Source organism: Lithobates pipiens, unplaced genomic scaffold (assembly GCF_037356315.1).
Source record: "Lithobates pipiens isolate NorthernLeopardFrog02 unplaced genomic scaffold, aLitPip1_a1.2 Scaffold_30, whole genome shotgun sequence".
Classification (NCBI taxonomy): domain Eukaryota; kingdom Metazoa; phylum Chordata; class Amphibia; order Anura; family Ranidae; genus Lithobates; species Lithobates pipiens.
In genome coordinates this window covers 99,843,565-99,867,113 of record NW_027507791.1, presented here as the reverse complement: position 1 = coordinate 99,867,113, position 23,549 = coordinate 99,843,565, and positions in this window count along the sequence as shown.

Sequence of the window (23,549 nt, the reverse complement as noted above, 5' to 3'; positions counted from 1 at the left end):
ATATGGACCGCCCATGCATCAATTTTTGGGCTCTGACTTTGATCCCAACACGTTAGAATTTAGTCGAATGGGACGTGCAGGTGTATTATTAATATGGTGTGTAGGTGAGATCACATTTTGGTTATATATTGTCTATATTATAAACATGTGTTTCAATGCTTTCTTCCTGACTTTTGTATACTTTATTGTATCTTGTAATTTCAAGCTATTTTGTCTTAGTGCTAGTTAGCATGAACTATTTCCATGCATGTATCCAATTTATTTTGATTTATGTATGTATTTATTTTTATTTACAGTTTATCTACTAGATATACCAACTACTCCTGAGGAAGCTCATTTTCGGAGCGAAACATGTTGAGTGGTATATTTTATAAGCTCCATAAACTGTATCAAAATCCTTAATCAAATAATGTGATTAAGTGTTTTTATTTTTTATACATTGTTTTGTATCTCTTGTGTATAATAAAAATTTGTGTTATTTTTATGCTATTTCTTTCTACTTGATATTGTTTCTATTACAATATATCAGCACCTTGAAAGTCCCTAAGGGTTAGATCCCTTGCCCATGTTGTGTTTTTCCATATATATTGGGATGTGGTGCTAAGAGTCATCCAGGTTATACCTCCTTTATGTATACACTGTCACCACTTGTAGGCTGGTGGGCTCCCTGGCTGGTCCCCCCCTACCCCCACCCAGGTGGGTAGGTGTGGTGTGGACACAAATACAGCGATTCCTGGAATCATCTTCAGGGAGGAAGCTTGTTTGGGGGTTTTAGAATAAAAGACTCCGGTTTATGTGGAAAAGACTCCTCTGGTAAAGGGTAAATATTATTGGTTATGGTTAATATATATGAACGTGAATATGAATGAATGTATATGAATATATAACAGTGATATAGCTCAATGTTAAATAATTGTCATCTTGATATGCCTGCAGAAATGCGGAGATAAGAGAAATCTCCCTGAAGAAGGCCGTAAATCGTCGAAGGCTAAGAATGTCAGATAGTTATTGAAATTACAAAATGGATATTGGTTTGAACACTTTTTTACTCTTTTAGAATGAATGTATGAATGAATGTATGAATTATATTTGAACTTTGTACCTTGTATCTTTACCACAGTAGGATCTATTGTCTGCTGTACACCAGAGCTCACATTTTAATTCCTGCATGTATTGTATATGGTATGACTAGTTTTTGACCAATAAAACCAAGTACATTTTTATGAATCTTTTGCATCCTCATTGCTGCTAAAAAAAAACCCACGGGGAACTTCTTCTCTTTTGTCCACAGTAGTCCACCATAGGACAACTAGCACTAAAGACTTCCTATTCCATTTTTGCTACACTAAAAGGGACCCGTGGTCCTTGCCTGCAAAAGGCAGTTGCTGAGGCCTGACTGAGTCAGAATTGGGCCTAACCATGTGCTAGCTGTGCCTGGAAGTGAAGTGTTGTGCAGGAGAGAGATAGTCTGCAAGCAAGGGTTGTGCAGGAGGAGTCAGGAGAAGTGTTTTATACAAAAGAGTGTACATAGTTCTGTCCCAAATTGACTGTTCTGAAATTCTACTAGGCATCCCATATATTCCCATTCCTATCCAAGTTCAAATCCCTCAATAAAAACAACAAAAACAAGCATGTGGACTGTTCATTGTCTCCAAGGTAATTGGCAATTAAATGCCGGGCTGGACAGGGCGACGGATGGACCACAATATTCAGCAGCCCCTACGGGGGGTACCACTACACCAGTATAACCCTATCATTTATGAATACTTATCCAAATACCAATACAAATATTGAACAAGAATATTGCTGCAGAATATTATGAAAAAATTCAATAACAGGTAAACTGAGTTGACAATCTAACTTTTGCACACTCAGGATGTTTGTTGATTAGATTTATTCATAATTCATTTTACTTGTTGCCTGGAGTTTATCTTTAAGCCCTTGGCCGTTTTTCCTGTATATTCCTATGTAGGTTTGTATTATATATTATTGTTCCCATCCTGTTATCCTTTCCTTATGTTTTTCTATAAAACACCGCATATATACTTTTTGACTGGGGGTATTTTGTAAAACATACCACAGAACAGATTACAATCGGTGACATAAGTAAAATTCCACGCCATAATCAGATGGAATATGAGAGGTTCCTTATGTATATATGAATGAAACATGAACTCATATGTGGGTTGTTTTAATATTTGATATATTTTCATCCTTAGCATCCATACCATATCAGCCATGTTTAGTATCCTGAAAGGTGTTTCTGTTTTCCCATAAAGCTGGGCCTGTAAACAAACTGGAGATAAAACGATCGTACAAAGCCTAAAATCTAGGTTTATTTCAGTGGTTCTTTACTGATTAAAATCCTCTTTTTAAGGGAAGTGAACACTTAAAAGGAAGTCTTGCAGAACAGTTATGGGATGCATAAATACAGCTTTTGCCCTCTGGCACTGTAGACAACACTGTATACGTACGTACCTTTGCATTCAATTTAAAATTTTATTGCACATATCTGCATTAGCAGTATTGTTGCACACTCATGTCTGTCATTTCTATGCTTATGCACCTTCTATGTCCCAGTAACCAGACTGGCATTCTTTTTGTAATAGTATCCACTTTTTACTTAAACTGTAATATCACCTCTTCGGAAAAAAATTAAAAGGTGAACCTACACCCTACACCCTTTGTACCAACACAGCTGGTATACTGGTCTGGGAAATTTGAAATCCCCACTTTGTACCCCTTCTCTGTGCAAGGCTTCCAGGATGGATAAGAGAGGTTCTGATTGGTCAAGTCCATCACGGAAAAATCACTCTGATTCATCCTGAAAGTGCTGCAGAAAGAAGGGGGAGAAACCACTGTCCCCGGGGCGGCACAGTGGTGTAGTGGTTGGCACTCTCACCTAGCAGTAAGAAGGGTCATTGGTTTGAATCCCAACCACGACACTACCGGCCTGGAGTTTGCATGTTCTCCCTGTGCCTGCGTAGGTTTCCTCCCACAATCCAAAGACATGCAGGTAGGTTAATTGTCTTCTGTCCAAAATTGGCCCTAGTATATGAATGGGGATCTAGGATTGTGGGCTCCTTGAGGGTAGGGACCTATGTGAGTGTACAATGTACAGGGATAGGGACAATTGTAGACACTTACTCACGTTGAACTAGATGGACTGGTGTCTTTATTCAACCTTACTAACTATGAAACTATGAAAAGAGGGGATTTCAAATTCCCAGGCCAGTATACCAGCTATGTGGGCACTGACAGCTCATCACCCATGGAGGTAAGTATAGCAGGGACCAGGGAGGTGGAGAGGTAGTAGGGTGGTAGTTTACCTTTTATTTTTTTCTGAAAAGGTAGAGTAATGGCCCATACACACGATCTGAAAATCAGACAAAAAATACCACTTACAAAGCAATCGTACGATAATCTGATATTTAGTAAACAGCTTTCGATAGCCGATCAGGACAGTTCATCCGATAATAACCGATCAGACAAGCACAAATATTTTTCTCGTATAATACCCAATGATATGATAAATGTATGATTAGTATGGTGGTCGTAAGAAAAAATTTGAGAGCAGTAGACAGCGCATGAGCAGAAACGAACTAACGACCCGGAAGAAGACCCAGGGATAGAAAACAAACTAGGTATAAATTGCATAATGTCATATCATAGTAGGAAAGCTAGCTATTAGGTTTGGTTGGTCCTTGAGAATCAATGCCATTATTGTACAATACAAAGTTCATGGATGGAAATGTTTGCAAGAAATAATAAAATGTAATAAATAATGAGTAACATTTTATGTTTCATATGTGCACCTACCTTCTCTCCCATGATTGACTGACTGACTTTGACAGATGCAGGAGCCAATGGCACCAAGGGGATAGTGGACATCGCTGGAGATAGAAGGGGCTCAGGTAAGTTATTAGGGGGTGCCAGGGGCTGCTGCACACAGAATGTCTTCTATCTTAATACATAGAATGCATTAAGATGAAAAACCATATGCCTTTACAACCCCTATAAGTGCAGTCAATCAGTAAAAATAAGTGCCACCTCATCACTGCAGCCTCACAAAGCGCAGCCTCATAAAGCCCAGCCTCATAATTGCACATCAATGTAGAAGAAAAGAATATATTTTACAAATATTTCATATCAAACTATGATAATTTATTTGTTTTTTTAACAATTAAAATATTCTGTTTTTAATTGTTCATGTATTAAAAACTAAAAAAAAAACACACTGGTGATTTTATACCACCAAAAGAAAGCTCTATTTGTGTGACAAAAAGGATAACAATTCAGAATGGGTACAGTACAGCATGACCACACAATTGTCATTCAAAGTGCGACAGTAATGAAAAAATAAATTTTGCCTGGGCAGGATGGCAAAATGGTTGAGTAGGCAAGTGGTTTAGTGAATAAACAGACAACTGTAAAAACCAAAAACATTCTTTATTAGGAAATTGAATAGTCCAACCCAACATTAACCTTTATACTTTTCAATGACAGATTATGACAAATTTTTTTTTTTTTTACTGAAGAACAATTTCCTAAAATGCGTATTAATATACTAAAGTTCATTCTAATAGATTAACATTTAACAAAGTAAAAGAATTGAGTATAATTAAACTCCTGCGACCAGGTGGAATGTTGCCTTTCCATTTGAGGGTAGGGCCAACTCGTTGACTGCTGATGGGATTGTATGGCATGAGATGGCATGGGATGAGAATGCTGAGGTGATGGCTGTGGTGGTGGTATTGAGACTAGATCATCAGACACATGTGTGCTCATTGACAATTGCCCACCGACGCCCTTCTGCAGTAAACTTTCAGCCAAATTGCGTTGCTCATCAGACATTTTTCTTAATTTGTTGGCTGTGAGAACTCCATCATAAGCCATCATAATCATCAGGCTTTCAATGGAGAGCTGAAGTTGCCTTTGACAAGAATAAAGATCTTTCATCCTCCAGGTTCCTCCTTTTTCTAGCCTTGGGTGTTGATGCAACAGGAGTTGATGAAATGTTATTCTCATTATCAGCAAATTCCTATAATTAGAAAGGAAGATTATCAGCAAAGTGAAACTACATTTCCAAATTTCGGCATATAGATGTGTCATATAGTAACATGGTATTATTTTATAGATGGCATAGAGGCATATAGATGTATCATTTTAAAAACATGGTATTATTTTACTACTGCACAACACAGACACTGTTGAAGGCTATAAAATTACAGAAACTTTTCCCCAAAAAATAGACACCTGTGAAAAATGAATTTCATACAAGGTACCAAACTATCCTGCAAATACCTGAGTGGTGGGAATGCCCAGATCAAGATCAATGTCAGATGTTGGCAAATCTACAGAAGCTGGAAAAGGGTTTGCAAGGGTACAAAGCGAAGCTCGGGCATCCACTTGCTCTGTCAAGAAGCAAAGGCTTTCACACTACTACAGCCATGGAACGCAAACATCTTCAGCTCCTGCTCCTGATTTCTGTGAGGCCCTTACTTTATTGAGTTCCATTCTGAACACTGTTTTCATATTAGAAATGTTGTTCCACACATATTGCAATGTAGGATTAGGGTAAATCTCTTTGTAGAGTTCTGCTAGCTTCATATGGACCTCATGATTCTTATTGTGGTCTGAGTAGTCTTTGGACTTTACTTTCCAAACGCAAGGCAGTTGTCTGTAGATCTCAATGAAGCGTTGAGGGAATTTAGGGTTGGTGAACTTGTCTGTCATGCCTCCTGCAAAGTAAAATGGTAATGCCCAGGTATGAAGCACACAGCACATAAGTAAGTTCTATTAACAGCTATGTCACATGGTATAACAGATCTGGAATCAAACTTTTTTAACAAACCTAAACCAAACGTGGCCTGATTCAAAAATCATTTCCAATAGGCAGTGTTAATTTGTGAGGCCTACTCATTTTGTTTACTGATGCATTAAATCGGACTGTAAATATTGGTATCTTTTGAAATGCAGATGCTAGAACAAAATAATATGTGGAGCTTCACAAAATGACTAGTTACAATAGCAGATCGGATCTCTTGGAAGGGGACACTTTGGATGTGTTTTTTTGTTTCTTTTTCCACGAGAACAGGCCATTAATTATTATTATTTATGTAACAGAACCAGTTTGAATCTAGAAACCATTGGCTGTCTAACTGCTAATTTGCATAGCTGCTGCACTCATCTGCAGAATATACACGACACAACAAGTTCCTTACTGTGTTTATTGAATAAATTCATTGATATTCTAGCTAAATTGTAGACCAGGGCTTTGGAAAGCAATCATTGCACTTATGGTTTCAAATTTGTCAAAGTTAACAATATTATGTTTTCTAATTTGTAAAAGTTAACAATATTTTTGGTATTGTTTATTTTTTTATATGTCATTCGACATAAGATAATAAACCTTTTGTATAAATAGCCTATGACTGGCAACACTGCAAATTACTTATTACATTATCTGGACTTTCCACATGACTGAGAACAGCAGGAATTTTCTTTTCCTGTTGCTATCCGTGCTATCATTTTCAAATATAGCAAGGTCTCTCTGCAACACTGCCCAGCATAGAGTGGCCATGGCACTTGCATAGGAAGTTAGATTTATTTATTTTTTACAGCCTTACTAATATAAAGGACAGTTTGCATTTGCACTATGTGTCTAGCATGTTGTCAGACATACAAGGTCTATCATGTCCTGTTTACTGTTTTCAATTTTAAAATGTCTGCTGTCATCTCTCAAGTACATAATGATAAGCTCCAAATCATATTTGACCTATTTTACATTCTTCTAGACTTGACCAAACTAAACTATGTCCCTCTGTAACATGATTGGGACAACATCATCATCCTGCCTCTCAGAACAGTGCAGCCACATCTCTATAGATTTTCAACAGCACATCCAACCTCCACACATGATAGTGAGGGACATCATTTGGTTGATCAAAGCTGTCCTAAACCAACTAGGTGCAAAATGTCAAAAAATAGAGTGTAACCTTTCAAAAACAAACATTTCTAAAAAATTATGAGTAAAATGTTCAGTTGGTCTGATGATAATGTAAACTCTTAAAAAATAATTTAAAATAATTTGTATGCATTATGATTTTTGCAGAAAAAACAGACAATAAAAAAGTTTAAGAACTGCAATGACTCGACTTTACTGTAATAATACTTTCTGGTCAAATAAATTTGGTATTGGTTGGACCAAGATTTGAATTGTCCTAATAACCATTAGCTCTGACTATTACTTTCCAAAGTAATAATATAACCAAATATAACCGCTATGAAAATGAAATGTTTTCAAGGTACCCAGATTTGTGATTTTTACATACAGGTAAGTTTACCTTTCAGGTAAAATGAATACACAATTTTAGGTGATATTCTTATCTTGCTGGAACCTCAGAGCTTATTACTGTAACAGAGGACTCCCATGCACAAACGGCTTCCCAATAGGTGTTCTTCTAATGCAAAGGTGTCATCTGCTACAAACACAAAATTCATACCTTCCACATTCTGGGCAGTGCTTGGCAAATTAAGTGTCCCATTCTGGAGGCCCCTATAGAATTTTGTGTGTTCTATAACACTGCCATCCGAGTGCCGTATAGGAATTCATAGTTGGCATTAAAAACTGCCATCATGATAATGGTGAAGAATCCCTTGTAATTGTAATAAAACGAGCCAGAGTTTGCTGGAGTTATCTGAACATGCTTCCCATCTATTGCAGCTTCCCATCTATTGCAACTCCACAATTTGGGAAGTTCCATTCCTCCTTGAAGTTTTTGGCCACTGCCAACCATTCCTCTGGGTTTTGGGAAAACTGCAAGAAATAATCTGATAGGATTTGTAAATATATGTGCTACAGACAACAATTTAAACCTAGCTATATACTTTAGAGATAGGAATGAGCAGAGGCCAATAGCTGTTAGACATGATTTGCAACCAAAATGAAAACATTGTTTAAGGTATGTATTTAACATATATGCACATTACCTTTTTTATATTCACTCTGTAGAGCAGTTATCAGTGCCTTGCATGCCTCAGGTATGATCTTGCCAAGGGCCTGAGGAGAAATTCCTGTTGTAAATTTCAAGTCCTGCAGGCTTCGTCCTGTCGCCAAATAACACAGGGTGGCTATCAGCCTTTGCTCGGCACTGATAGCCTGATACATTGATGTATCCTGTTTTTAATTTATTTTTATTTTTTTCCGGTTGAGTTGCATATGGGAGTACTTGGCACAGTTGAGGAGCCATTCTTTACTCCACACTCTTCGCCTTGACTTTTTTTTGTGGTTAAGTATATTTTGCATAGTCACAAGACCAAGCATAGCTTCTGGAATGCTGGTATCTTCCAGATTTCAAATTAAGTGCTGAAAAGCCGTGCAGAACAATTGAAAAAACAAATATACAAGACCGGACACAAATATTCCAAGTAGCTAAAAACTCAGGAGCGCAAGGCGTGGCTAGAGGGATCACATGCACATTACATAATTTCCCCTCACACGCTACAACATGGTTATGCATACAGGAAGCTATTGTAGTGTTGTACGGGAAAATTCATATTGTTAGTACAATCTCCCAATTGCGATACATTATTTGGACTAGCAACCGAGAAAAAATAGACGAGAAGTCGTTCGATTTCCGGATCGTGTGTATGGCCTATAACCCTTTAAAGCTGAACTCAAGGCAAATATAAATGACCCAATTTTTTGCAGCTCTGTATTCATTAATACATTATAACCTGTAGTATTTTTAATGGAAGCAGTTTGAAGCATAAAGTATCTATGGTCAAAATGTAACATCATATATTAATTTCCAAATGTTATATATTAATCATATATTCATTTCCAAATTGTATTTCAAATATTTCTTTGTGATATTTCCAGTGGGTTGAGCTAAAAAAACTTTCAGGTCCTATCGGAGCCACTGTACTAATGATCCGACATTAGTACAGCGATCTCCTCCACGGAGCTGTTGTGTTCCGAGAGGGGGGCGGCCCCCCCAGCAGAACTCTCCAATCAGTACTCTTTGTCATTGGCTGAGACACTGATCGAGAGCTGGTCGGGCTGCTGGTTTTCCAGCATGCTTGGCTTTTATTGAACCGGTCAATGTTGCCTGGCATTTGGCCCGTGTGAATGCAAGAGTTTTATCTGACTCTGTGTCCAGCCAGCTTGATTTTGGGTGAGTCTCCCACTAGTGCTAACTGGCAGTATTGCAGGTTGTTTCACAGCCCTGTTTTAAATTCTCAAGGCAACTATCAGACTGCTACGTACCTGACCGGTGAGTCCGCTTGGGCAGAGGGTGGTCTCCTTTACATATCCGACTCTGATAGAGAGGACAGGAAGCACGGGAGTACGGAGGAGTATGAGAGCCTGGTAATGTAGATCCTGATGCTGGAAGTGGAGAATCTTCAGACAGCAAGATGGTAGACAGGAACACGGGCAACAGGTGCTGAGCAGGAGTGGAGTAGGCAAGTCCGGTTTTAGGCCGTGTTCACTAACATGCGGGCAACAAAGTACAGAGGAGTACGCAAGAGCGAGGTTAAACAAGCAGAGGTCAGGTACAGGCAGAAATCCAGGGAGTCCGAAGGGCAAGCCGAGTCGTCAGGTAATCAGAGCAGAGATACGGGTAAAGGAGCAAGGTCACGGGAAGCTGTTGATCAGGCAGCACCGGGCAATGAGTTCAGCCAAACTAAATAGGCCAGTTGGCGCCAAACAGTGCGTACATGTGTGCGCCAACGCGCACAGGCGTGCGCGCGTACACCGGCGCCCATAGAAGCACGCGAACCAGTGCTCACAGGGACACGCGCATCACTGCACACCCGCATCAGGGCCAGCCAGCAAACACGCACACAAGTGCCCACAGGAGCGCACACACCATGCGCATACACAAAAATATGTTGAAAAAAAAACAATATTTTTTACTTTTTGACACATTGCGAAGGACACTTTTGACACATTTTTGGGACCATGGACATTTATACAGTGATCAGTGCTATAAAAATGCACTGATTACTGTGTAAATTACACTGGTAGGGAAGGGGTTAACACTAGGGGACGATCAAGGGGTTAAGTGTCTGTTCCCTAGGTGTGTTCTAAATTTATGGGGATTGGACTGAGTAGGAGAGGAGACATTTCGCTGTTCCTACTTACTAGGAACAAATGACGTGTCTCCTATCCTCTGACAGCACCGGCCACGCGCATCGGATCCCCCCGACGTGCAGCCCTCTGGTAGCTCTTAAAGGAATCCCCACAGCAGTGCTATTGTGCTGCAGTATATGTACGTGAGCCAGTCAGAAACCGGTTAACCACTTGCTTACTGGGCACTTAAACCCCCCTCCTGCCCAGACCAATTTTCAGCTTTCAGCACTGAATTACAATGACTTTGAGTGACAATTGCGCGGTCATACAACACTGTACCCATATTACATTTTTATCATTTTTTTCCCACAAATAGAGCTTTGTTTGGTGGTATTTAATCACAGCTGGGATTTTTATTTTTTGCTACACAAACAAAAAAAGATGGAAAATGTTTAAAACAAAAATCATGTTTCATAGTTTGTTAGAAAATTTTGCAAACAGGTAATTTTTCTCCTTCATTGATATGCGCTGATGAGGCAGCACTGGTGGGCACTGATAGGCTGCACTGGTGAGCACTGATAAGGCTGCACTGATGGGCACTCATAGGCACAATTAAAGCAGCAATGATAGGCACAGATAAGACAGCACTGATGGGGACAGATAAGGCGGTACTAATGGGCACAGATAAGGCAGCACAGATGGGCACAGATAAGGCAGCACTGCTGGACCCTACTGGGTGGTTCTGATGGGTGGCACTGATGGGCACTGATAGGTACCACTGATAGATGACACTGATGGGTGGCACTGATGGGCACTGGTAGGTGACACTGATAGGTGGCACTGATGTGCAGCACTGTTGATGAGGCACTGATTGTGGACACTGATAGATGGCACTGTGAGCACTGATGGGTGGCACTGGTGGGCACTGGTAGGCAGCACTGTTGTGTACTGTTGGTGGCACTGGCAGGTGGTACAGGTGGGCCTCTCACAGCCGCCAGTGATTGGCTTTTTTTTTTCTCCTTGCGCTGTCAGTGCAAGGAGCAAAAGAATAGCCAATTACCGGCTCTGTTTACATCACATGATCAGCTGTCATTGGCTGACAGCTGATCACATGGTAAGGGGTCGGGATCTGATATGTGATCCAGCGAGTCTCATAGACTCGCTGATCACAGAGCGTGCCACGTGTGCCCTGCAGACGTACTAGATGTACTCCCGGCAAAGCAGGTCCTAATGACGGCTACAGTGTGGACCTGAACAGGTTAAAGAACATTGCAAACAGCATTTAAAATTGCATTCACATTTTTGTTCCCTATATATCTATTTGTTTTATTGATGTTGCAACAGTGGTATAGACTGATATTAGTTAGAGTGCAGCCACAGCAGCTTGCTTATTTTGTGGCGATGATATATTCCTCTGTTCTCCCCTCCTGTTTTGCCTCTAGCTAGTACATCTCTAGATAGACACCCCCTGCTTCCTTTTGCTTTCCCAGTTTAGTTTCACTGGCATTGCAGAGACAGAGACAATGGGGTTTTTTTACGAAAGGAAAATCCACTTTGCACTACAAGTGTAAACTACAAGTGCAAAGTGCACTTGAAATTGCACTGAAAGTGCACTTGGAAGTTCAGTCGCTCTAGATATGAAATGAGAGGAAGCTCTGCTGATTTTATCATCCAATCATGTGCAAGCTAAAATGCTGTTTTTTATTTTCCTTGCATGTTCCCCTCGGATCTACAGTGACTGCACCTCCAAGTGCAATTTCAAGTGCACTTTGTACTTGTAGTGCAAAGTGGATTTGCCTTTCGTAAATAACCCCCAATGTCGTCTTATGTTTCAAAAGACTGAAAAACGCCCTTTAAATTGCACTTATCCGAAGTAAAACTGTCAAATTTTACTTTTGTGGCTTTTGGAAATACAGGGTCACTTTGAAGAAGCCCTAAGTGCAACTTATTATTTCCATTAGTCAGAGAAGTCATTTTGTAGGTTAAAGCAATATACTGTAGTTAAAGTGTTACTAAACCCACAACAGTAAAATCAGTCTGTATATGCAGTAAAGCATGCTTGTTATACTCACTGTGGAATGTAAGGGTTAATTCTCCACATTGTGTGAAAAGGCTGTAGTCCTGCTATATGGCTTGTATCATCCAGTTGGAGTACTTTTCTCATGGTTTTATGACTGTCTTTTAATCACATTTTGTAATAAACATTTTTGTTTTTTAAATGTCTGGCTGTTCCTCTCTGGAACCAGTAAAGTCCAATATAATTATTTTTTTTTCTTGGTAATGCATATTTATGGATGAAGTATTTTTCAAATAGAATATTTCTCCTTCCTTTCAATTGTGTAAAAATTCTGTTTGATCCTGTCTTCTCTGATCCTCCCCTTCTTCCGCAGTCCCTAATCCATCTTGTAGTACACAGTCTTTGGGGCACTCTGCACATGCTCAGTTTGGTGTGTATTGGCAGAGAGTTTTTTTCTTCTGGGGGGAGGGGGGTGCATATGATTGTCACAGAGTCAATCAGCACTGTCCAGACAGAGGGTCAGGGGTCCTGTAGACTCATAGGACAGTCAGGGGAGAATGACCAGATACTGATAGAATATTCACAAGCACAATGTGTCACCACCCACAGGGTAGCACTGTGGGCACCAGTAAAATGCACTATGCCTGTCCCAATAATTACTAGAAAGGAATTTGCAAAGAGAAGATGGGCTGTTCAGGCACAAATGTTATGGTTAAAAAAATGTACATCTTTATTTTAGCAAAAAATACAAAATATGTTGTTGTTTTCTGTTTTGTTTTTTTTGTCTATTTTCTCTAAAATAAAGATGTACATACTTTTTTAACCTTTTTTAACCTTAACATTTGTGCCTTTTCTCTTTGCAAATTCCTTTCTAGACACTGATAGAAGTCAAAATACTGCTATAGACAGCTGATTTAGCAGTTAATATTTACTAAAATAATTGCATTTCCATGTTCTGTGTACTGTGGGAGACCAGATTTAGTGAATGCAGGGTCCTGGATGTAGTAAAATTTAAGTTTCTGATTGCCCTTTTTGTGATATGATGTCTCTTTGCTTCTTGTTAGCCCCGGCTAGTATGCTAGTCCTTCTTCTATTACAGGTATTTGTTAACATACAGAGTGACTCTGTGCACTGCTATATGGGCAAAAGGGGCAGTTCCCCCAGGCCTGATGACCCAGGTTAGCCGCTTGAGTGCTTTCATCATATACCACTTCCTCCTAGTCTGAATATAGATATCAGATATTTCAATTGCTCACAAGCACAAAACAAGACGATACTTGTTTAGTTGCTGAATATGGACTCCTTTATTTGAGATGCCACACAAATATATACAGCAGGCTTACAATACAACTGTAACCAGAAACCTAATTAAAATGAGCTAATTAACAAATCCCTTATTGCAGCCTATGTGACTCCATGCCCTCCTGAGTATTGTTATGATTAATAAGGATTTCACTACAGGTCAGACTTGTTGTTACCGAGCTTCACACAGTAGATTATACATTATCATAAACATCAACACAGAAATCATTCATACAATAGCAAGGTTAATTAGCACAAACAACAATGGGTGAAATATTCTTAAAAGCTGTGGCAAGCCAGACTAGACTAATTTACATTATAGAAGGCAACAGACAGGTGGCTGGAGTTGATGACATTAGCATCTAACAGTATGTTTCCCAACAGTATGAATCAGTCACTATTTCTAATATGGCATATACAGGGTTCCCAAAGTCTGTGTGTCTTGGGGGACATGGACCTGAATCTAAATTAGCACCACCTCAAGGGTTCACAGGCATACAGCTCACAAAGAGCAACGTTCCCCCAAATGCCAGGGCCCATAATCCAAAAGTCTCTGTCCCGGGTGAGTCTGTCACAGCCGCCATTAACCCACGTGTACAAAGTTTGTTGGTCAGTAAAATAATTTACTTTATTTACAACGTATAGTTGGTCCAATGTTTTTTCTTTTAAGTCATGCTCATCGCAATCACTAGACCTCAGAGCTTGGTATATATACAAGCTTTCCAGAACCTCCTTTAAATGTGAGAAGTGATGTAATTTCCCCACTCTGACAGCTCTTGTATGCAAGTAGGGTGGGTTCTACATGAAAGTATCTATAATGGGCCACCAAAATCTGGGGTTGGTTAGTAAGGATTTTTTAAACACACGTTTAAAAGAGAAAAAAAAACCTATGCCAACCAATCTATAGAATAAATCAAAATGTTTTCTGCTCCCTGGGCACCGTATAGCAGGGCACACAACCAATGTGGAATTTTAAGTTGGATGGATGGGGACCCATTCATGAGATTTTTGCCCTGATCCCACCAATGTTTGATGACATCCCTTGCTACAGTCCTGGGCAGTATCTGCTATCATCTAAGGATTCGGAGGAGACATTTTGCTGAAATGATATACAGAAGAACAGGTATTTCATCAAATGTTTCTCTCATTGTGCCTCTTCCCTTCTCTGAACAGCTGAACAGTCATATTAGACACTCCCAGTGACCACTCCTATCTTTCAACTCTGTCAGTTACCTGCCTTCTTTGGAAATGACTCTTTGTGCCAATGTTTACCTAGCTGTTTCCCCTCAACGAGCTCTGCCATTTCACAAGAAGAAGAAAAATGACATGTCAAAACCTTTCTAGGAGAAAAAAAATGTATGCTTTCTGTTTTTTCACATGAGTGTATTCCCACAGGAAATGTGTATATACGTGTGTAGAAAAAGCTGAGATTAGTGTGCTGCAGCCTGACGTTACACTCCCCAGGCCTTTGAAATGTAAGCTGCTCATGGTTAATATGCAGTGTTTTCCGAATATGCTGCATAAGTGAGGTTTATAACGAAGGTTTTACATAGTGTAGGATTCATGTTATATATCAATGTTAATATGTACTGACAAAGAGTTCCTTAATTTTTTGAACCATTTAAAATGATAGATAGGTGCTTTTATACAAAATTATGTGTTTGTTGTACATGAAACACTTCTAGATATGCTAGAATTAAAAATAATGAAAACCACAAATCAAATGGATACCAGAGGTCTGGAACTTTCCTATGCTTCTTTCTCTATGAAAAAAGTTTGAAGATTTGAGAGAAGATGACAATGCGATATCATTCTTATCAGTGCTGTGTAGAAACCACACAGAGATATAGTTAATGATTTCCCATAGTCATATAGCACAGGCATGTTATACAACACTTTACAGGGAACATTTTCACCATTTTGATTGGTCCTTACCAGTGTTGGTCATCTTACTTTAAAAAAAGTAATTAGTTAAGTTACAAATTACTTCTCCCAAAAATAAATTGCCTTAGTAACTCAATTACTACATTGGAAAAGTAATTAGTTACTCAGCAAAGTAACTGTGATGGGGTGGCAGAGGTGGTACTTGAGGGGGTGGCAGCGGTGGTACTTGAGGGGTGGCAGTGGTGGTACTTGAGGGGTGGCAACTGTGGTACTTGGGGGGATGGTGGTGGTGTACTTGGGGGGTGGCAGTGGTGGTGGTGTACAGTACTTGGGGGGTGGCAGCGGTGGTACTTGGGGGGGTGGCAGCGGTGGTGTACTTGAGGGGGTGGGGGCAGCAGTGGTACTTGGGGGGGTGGCAGCGGTGGTGATGCCATCCTCTCCCACCACCACCTCTGCCTCTTACTGATTCCTTCCCCACCACCACTGATCTCATCCCTACCATATCCCCCCCATCACCTCTGTTGTAGAAGTGATGGCGGGTGGGTAGGGATGGGATCAGTAAGAAGCGGAGGCGGTGGAGGACTTGGGATGGATCGATTGCACTGCAATTCAAATCATCAGACAGTCGCTTACTTGAATGCCTCCAGGGATGCCTTTCCTCATGGGGAGAGAGAGAGACCCTCCCCTTCACTCGATTGGTGTCAGCTGGTCAGCTGACTTCATTTTTCAGTGTTCACCCCGCTTCCCTACATTCTCTCTCTCTGGATAGGCGGGCGGGATGGGGCAGTCTTCTCTCTTCTCAGCTCAGCGGGCGAAGGCCCCCCTCCCCACGGCAGAACGAACGGCCAGGCAGCGCGGGCACGGCGGGCCTCCTGGGCGGTAAATGTAATTGCGGTAACGCCGCCCAAGTAATGGGAACTGAGTTACCATGAAGGGAAGAGTAATCAGTTAGATTACTCGTTACCCTCTAAAGTAACTGTGTTACTTACATCACTGGTCCCTACTAGACTGATGTTTATACTGTAGTTAGATGTTCCTTATATGGAGGAATTGTCCATCTTTTGGAAGCAAACCCGCCTGTTCCTGCTTTGTTGTGACTCTTTGTTGGTCAGATGTAAAGACCTTTTTAACTACTTCAATACCAGACACTTATACCCGCTTCCTGCCCAAGCCAATTTTCAGCTTTCAGCGCTGGCGCTGTTTAAATGAAAATTGCGTGGTCATACTACACTGTACCCAAACAGAATTGTTATAATTTTTTTCCCACAAATAGAGCTTTCTTTTGGTGGTATTTAACCTCTGTGGTTTTAATTTTTTGCTAAACAATTAAAAAAAGCTAACATTTTGAAAAAAAAAAGTTTTTATTTTGTTTCTGTTATAAAAGTTTGTAAATAAGTATGTTTTCTCCTTCACTGATGGGCACTGATAAGGTGGCACTGACGGGCACTGATGAGGTGGCACCAATGAGGTGGCACTGATGGGCACTGATAGGCAGCACTGATGGGCACTGATGGGTGGCACTGATATGCATCACTGATGGACATTAAAATTGGATTTTAAATTAGATAGATGTGGAAAATCTATATGTAAAATCTGTATAAAAGCAATTAAAGCGTTTGTTATCCCTTCACTTCAAATTCCTGAAATATACTTGCTGTACTTGTATGAAAATGTATCCTATTCTCTTATTATTGCTTCTTTTGTGGGAAATACCTGGTGTTCCTGCTATTCCTCTTGCTTACCTATTAAACACTGACCACACTAAACAGGAGAGCAGTGGCCAGTTTTCTAGCTATGCTGGGAACTCAGTGTTCTCTTCTCCAATAATCAGACTTATTCTGACATGCACCTACTGCACAGCCAATCACTGGGAAGATCAGTGTCCTGCTGCTTCTCCTCCCCCCAACTCTAATGCGGCCAAGAATAGGGGGAATGAGATCACTTATAAAAACTGAAAAAGGGTTTTTCTAATGTTTTTTTTTTCATATCTAAACAAAATGTCTTTTGATCTATCTGAATGGGATGTTTTACAAGTTGATTGTTTACAATCACTTTAAACTTGCAAATTAACAATGCCAGTAATTGGATCTGGGGTTTGATTCCCTGCACAGAGTATATTCAGTCCCCCCTTCTTTTCAATAGAGGTAATATTATAATTTAAGTTCATCAGGGGTAGATGCAAAAGGCTTGTATAGTCTTTAAATCACAATAAAATATATGTATTTGCTGTACAACTATGAAAGAAAGAATAAAAATAATAGGAAATGCCTAGAAGTACCCTCTTTAGACCTTAGAGCTGTGCTCATTACTTTTGACACCACTAGACGAATCTTCCTCTAATAGCAGGTGTTACAATAATAACACATTCACCTTTTTTTTAGGTGTATGAAAATACTATAATCTGTTGATTCACTAAACACCTGATTACCTTTTCCCAGTTCATTTTGTAGACATTATGAATTTTTGTGTCATGAGAACACCTTCATATAAACACATTTGACAGTTTTTATAAAATATTCTCAGCCCGTATACCTGTTTTTTTCCCATGCTTAAAAATGTTACATTTAAGTCAAAGATAATGATCACTTGACAGAACACTTCTTAATTTTCATTGGTTTTTATGAGGTGTGTTTTTTTATTTATTTTATTTATTTTCTTTCAAATAATTCATGACGGTTATTTCCAAGCATCTCAAATGCTGATACAGTACCTCAAATCTTTTCATCATTCTTCTTTTATAAGCATGAGAACTTTTATAGATGCATCCCTCATTGGCAATTCTGCACGTTGAAACATCCTTCAGGTAAGTATTCATAGAATGTTGTTAGTCATTTTTTAGTGCATGGTGATTCTCCATAAATGTCCTTATTTAGACACTTATTCCAATGGAGCAACAGCTGTCTCTCAATTGTGCTCCTTTTGCATTACATGTCATACATGCTTCACATGGAGACAACCAGCAGCCAAGCCCTCACACACTTCACAGGCTTGGCCCACTGTTGTCTACTGCATGTAGAGAAGAGAAGAGTCAAAGAGATCCACAATAGTGTAAGGCCGCGTACACACGCGCGGACTGTTTGCCCAACCTTGTTCGTCAAACAGTTTCGGCAAACAGTCCGCTCAAAATTTGCATGAGCGGACTTGCCCACACACGAGCGGACTGTTTCAACGAACTGTTTGCCAAACAGTCCGCTCAACTTTTGAAATGAACGGACTCGCCCACGTAAGGCGGAGGCAAATCCGCCCATTTCGAGCGCGTGTACAGGTAGGCGGGGCCCGCGAAGGAGACGTCGCGGGCTCCGCCGCCTGGAATGGGCTTAAAGGGGAACCCCAACGCCGAAAAAAATCGGCGTGGGGGTTCCCCCAAAGTCCACACCAGACCCTTGTCCGAGCACGCTACCCGGCCGGCCAGGAAAGGGGGGCGAGCGAGCGCGCCCCCCCTCCTGAGCCGTACCAGGCCGCGTGCCCTCAACATGGGGGGGTGCCTTGGGGAAGGGGGGGCCGCGCGGCCCCCCCACCCCAAAGCACCTTGTCCCCATGTTGATGAGGACAAGGGCCTCTTCCCGACAACCCTGGCCGTTGGTTGTCGGGGTCTGCGGGTGGGGGGCTTATCGGAATCCGGGAGCCCCCTTTAAGAAGGGGGCCCCCGGATACCGGCCCCCCACCCTATGTGAATGAGTAGGGGTACAATGTACCCCTACCCATTCACCTGTGAAATAAAGTACAAAAAAAAACACAACACAGGGGAAAAAATATTTTATTGCACAGCTCCGGGGGTCTTCCGTCTTCGGGGGTCTTCTCGCCGGACTCCTCCGCTATCTTCGTGTAGCTCTTTTACTAGCGGAGGAGTCCGGCTTTCTTCCTCCCCGCCGCCGGCCTCTTCTCCCGACTTCGGGGGTCTTGTCCCCCTCTTCGGTTCTTCTGCCGGGCCACCGCGCCTTCTTGTAGCTCTTTTACAGGCGGTGGCCCGGTCTTCTGTCGCCGCTGCCTTCCGTTCTTCTGTCGCCGCCTTCGGTTCTTCTGCCGGGCCACCGCGCCTTCTTGTAGCTCTTTTACAGGCGGTGGCCCGGTCTTCTGTCGCCGCTGTCGTCGCCGCCGCCGCCGCCGCCTTCCGTTCTTGTTCTTCTTCTTGTTCTTCTGCTTCTTCTCCTGGAGATGTTGACTCGACGAGCTCTCCGGCCGGAATGCCAGAGCCGCGCTGTGCGGTCACTTATATAGTGACAATGGGGCGGTGTCACATGGTATATGTCACATGGGTTGGTCACATGGGTTGATGTCACATGGGGACTATGACATCGTAAGGGGGCGGGGTCACCATGTGACCAACCCATGTGACATATACCATGTGACACCGCCCCATTGTCACTATATAAGTGACCGCACAGCGCGGCTCTGGCATTCCGGCCGGAGAGCTCGTCGAGTCAACATCTCCAGGAGAAGAAGCAGAAGAACAAGAAGAAGAACAAGAACGGAAGGCGGCGGCGGCGGCGGCGACAGCGGCGACAGAAGACCGGGCCACCGCCTGTAAAAGAGCTACAAGAAGGCGCGGTGGCCCGGCAGAAGAACCGAAGGCGGCGACAGAAGAACGGAAGGCAGCGGCGACAGAAGACCGGGCCACCGCCTGTAAAAGAGCTACAAGAAGGCGCGGTGGCCCGGCAGAAGAACCGAAGAGGGGGACAAGACCCCCGAAGTCGGGAGAAGAGGCCGGCGGCGGGGAGGAAGAAAGCCGGACTCCTCCGCTAATAAAAGAGCTACACACACATAGCGGAGGAGTCCGGCGAGAAGACCCCCGAAGACGGAAGACCCCCGGAGCTGTGCAATAAAATATTTTTTCCCCTGTGTTGTGTTTTTTTTTGTACTTTATTTCACAGGTGAATGGGTAGGGGTACATTGTACCCCATACTCATTCACATAGGGTGGGGGGCCGGTATCCGGGGGCCCCCTTCTTAAAGGGGGCTCCCGGATTCCGATAAGCCCCCCGCCCGCAGACCCCGACAACCAACGGCCAGGGCCCTTGTCCTCATCAACATGGGGACAAGGTGCTTTGGGGTGGGGGGGCCGCGCGGCCCCCCCTTCCCCAAGGCACCCCCCCATGTTGAGGGCACGCGGCCTGGTACGGCTCAGGAGGGGGGGCGCGCTCGCTCGCCCCCCTTTCCTGGCCGGCCGGGTAGCGTGCTCGGACAAGGGTCTGGTGTGGACTTTGGGGGAACCCCCACGCCGATTTTTTTCGGCGTTGGGGTTCCCCTTTAAGCCCATTCCAGGCGGCGGAGCCCGCGACGTCTCCTTCGCGGGCCCCGCCTACCTGTACACGCGCTCGAAATGGGCGGACTTTCCGAGCGGGAACAGTCCGCTCATTTCGAAAGTACAGCGGACAGGCCCACACACGGGCGGACTGTTCGCTCAAACACAGTTTCAGCGGACAGTTTTTCGGAATTTCCGAAAGACTTTGTCCGTCCAACTGTCCGCTGAAACTGTCCGCTGAAAGCCCACACACGAGCGGACTGTCCGCCCAAACACTGTTCAGCGGACAAGGTTGGGCGAACAGTCCGCCCGTGTGTACGCGGCCTAACACAATTTTATTTGATTATAATCAGACAACAACATAAAATACACTTACTTTCTAAAGTGGGCACTTTGAAAACTCACCTTTTACTGTATAGAGCACCCTTGACACTTCCCCGATATGCCATTGTCAAGAGCATCGAGCTCTTCTGCTTCTCATTCCAGCATTCTGGTTTTAGCTATGCCATTCTCATTGTCTGTCCACCTGCAAGGTGATTAATGTGGCCAGTCTCTGGGTGGAGACCAAACCTGATTTAAGCCAACCAAACCTTCAGTCTCATACTTGTGATGGAGTGTGTAAATACCTGATCATGCTGCCTATTTGTCTTCCCTGCTCTTCTAGATTGCATTTCCCTGTGTATGACCTCAGTTTGGGTAATGACTATTCTATGAACTCTGCCTGCCTTGTATCTGGACTGTCATTGAACCATTCTGCCTGTCTGCCAACCACAAGTACCTGTTTGCTTTGCTTAGTTTGTGCCTGTCCAGGTGTTATGCCAAGGCACTATGGTGTCCTTTTAACCACTTCAGCCTCGGACCATTTTGCTGGCCAAAGACCAGACCACTTTTTGCGATTCGGCACTGCGTCGCTTTAACTGACAATTGCGCGGTCATGCTACGTGGCTCCCAAACATTTGGGAAACAAATTGACGTCCTTTTTTTCCCACAAATAGAGATTTCTTTTGGTGGTATTTGATCACCCCTGCGGTTTTTATTTTTTGCGCTATAAACAAAAATAGAGCGACAATTTTGAAAAAAAACGCATTCTTTTTTACTTTTTGTTATAATAAATATCCCCCAAAAATATATAAAAAAACATTTTTTCCCTCAGTTTAGGCCGATGCGTATTCTTCGAAATATTTTTGGTAAAAAAAATCGCAATAAGCGATTATTGATTGGTTTGCGCAAACGTTATAGCGTTTACAAAATAGGGGATAGTTTTATGGCATTTTTATTAATATTTTTTTTTTACTAGTAATGGCGGCGATCAGCGATTTTTATTGTGACTGCGACATTATGGCAGACACATGGGACATTTTTGACACATTTTTGGGACCATTGTCATTTATACAGCAATCACTGCTATACAAATGCAGTGATTCCTGTGTAAATGACACTGACAGTGAAGGGGTTAACCAGGGGTTGGCAGTGTATGGGGTTAAGTGTTCCTAGGGGTGTGTTACTAACTGTTGGGGGCTGGGCTTTCTTTTAGTGAACACTGATCTCTGCTCCAATCACATGGAGCAGGGATCAGCGTCACTTGGTGCTAGGCAGAACGGGGAGATGCTGTTTACAACGGCATCTCTCCGTTCAGCCGCCCCGTGAGATGATCGCGGGTATGCCCGCAGCGATCGAGTCTGCGGGTATGCCCGCAGCGATCGAGTCTGCGGGTATGCCCGCAGCGATCGAGTCTGCGGGACCCGCGACCGGACTCATGGGGGTCCCGACCAGCATGCGAGCGAGCCGCCGGTGGCGCGCTCGCGATGGCAGGGCGGCATTAAAGATTGGATGTACCTGTATGCCAATATGACTGCCCGTGCCATTCTGCCAAAGTACATCGGCGTGCGCTGGTCGGGAACTGGTTAAGAAACTGCGGTAAAATAGCGCTATTCAGTTCTCAGGCATTCTCAGAGGAGATCGCTCTCCTCTGAGTGCCTGTTTATGATGATCTGTAGATCTCTTCTCATGTTGAGTTGAGAAGCGAGCTACAAACTCCGGGAACTCCTGAGAACGGCTCCTCTCATTGTAATCTTGCGTGATGTAGTGGGATTATAGTATGAGGAGGTGTAAAATACAAAAGTTGAACACAAATCAGCACACATTATTCCCAAACATATTAATAAAATAATAAAGTTAAATTCGTCCTACACAATATACTTATATATTTAAATGTAAATGGTGTATAGTAAATGAATGTAATCCACATATGTAATGCAGCTATACACCATTCATATAAATGTAAAATACACTTCTAATCATTAAAAAATAATTTTAATAAAGTATAAATATTTATTAATAAATTAAAATAAAATATATTTCATAATTGATAAACCCCCATATAACTGTAATAGATCATGCCATGGGTAAAACCATAGTGTTTACAAAATTGTATTTACTAATAAATTAAAAATTATATAAAAATTACATTAATAATAGCATTTAAATGCAGGTAGAATAATATATATATACCTATTTATTTATTTATTATTTATATATATATGTATATATAAAGAATCATTGAAACAGTTATTTACAATACCTCACATTTTTGAAAATATTTGATGATATCTTTTCATGTGACAACACTGAATAAATGACACTTTGCTACAATATAAAGTAGTGAGTGTACAGCTTGTATAACAGTGAAAATTTGCTGTCCCCTCAAAATAACTCAACACACAGCCGTTATTGTCTAAACTGCTGAAAACTAAAGTGAGTACACCCCTAAATGAAAATGTCCAAATTGGGCCCAATTAGCCATTTTCTCTCCCAATGTCATGCGACTTGTTGGTGTTACAAGGTCTCAGATGTGAATGGGGAGCAAGTATGTTATAACTTTCACTCTCTCATACTGGTCACTGGAAGTTCAACTGTGAGGTGTGAAAATGTAAAATAAAAATTGGCACCATATTCTATGGACACTTGTGGCTGCACAGATTGTATTACAAGTGTTGGATTATTATATATATTTTTTTGGCACTGTAT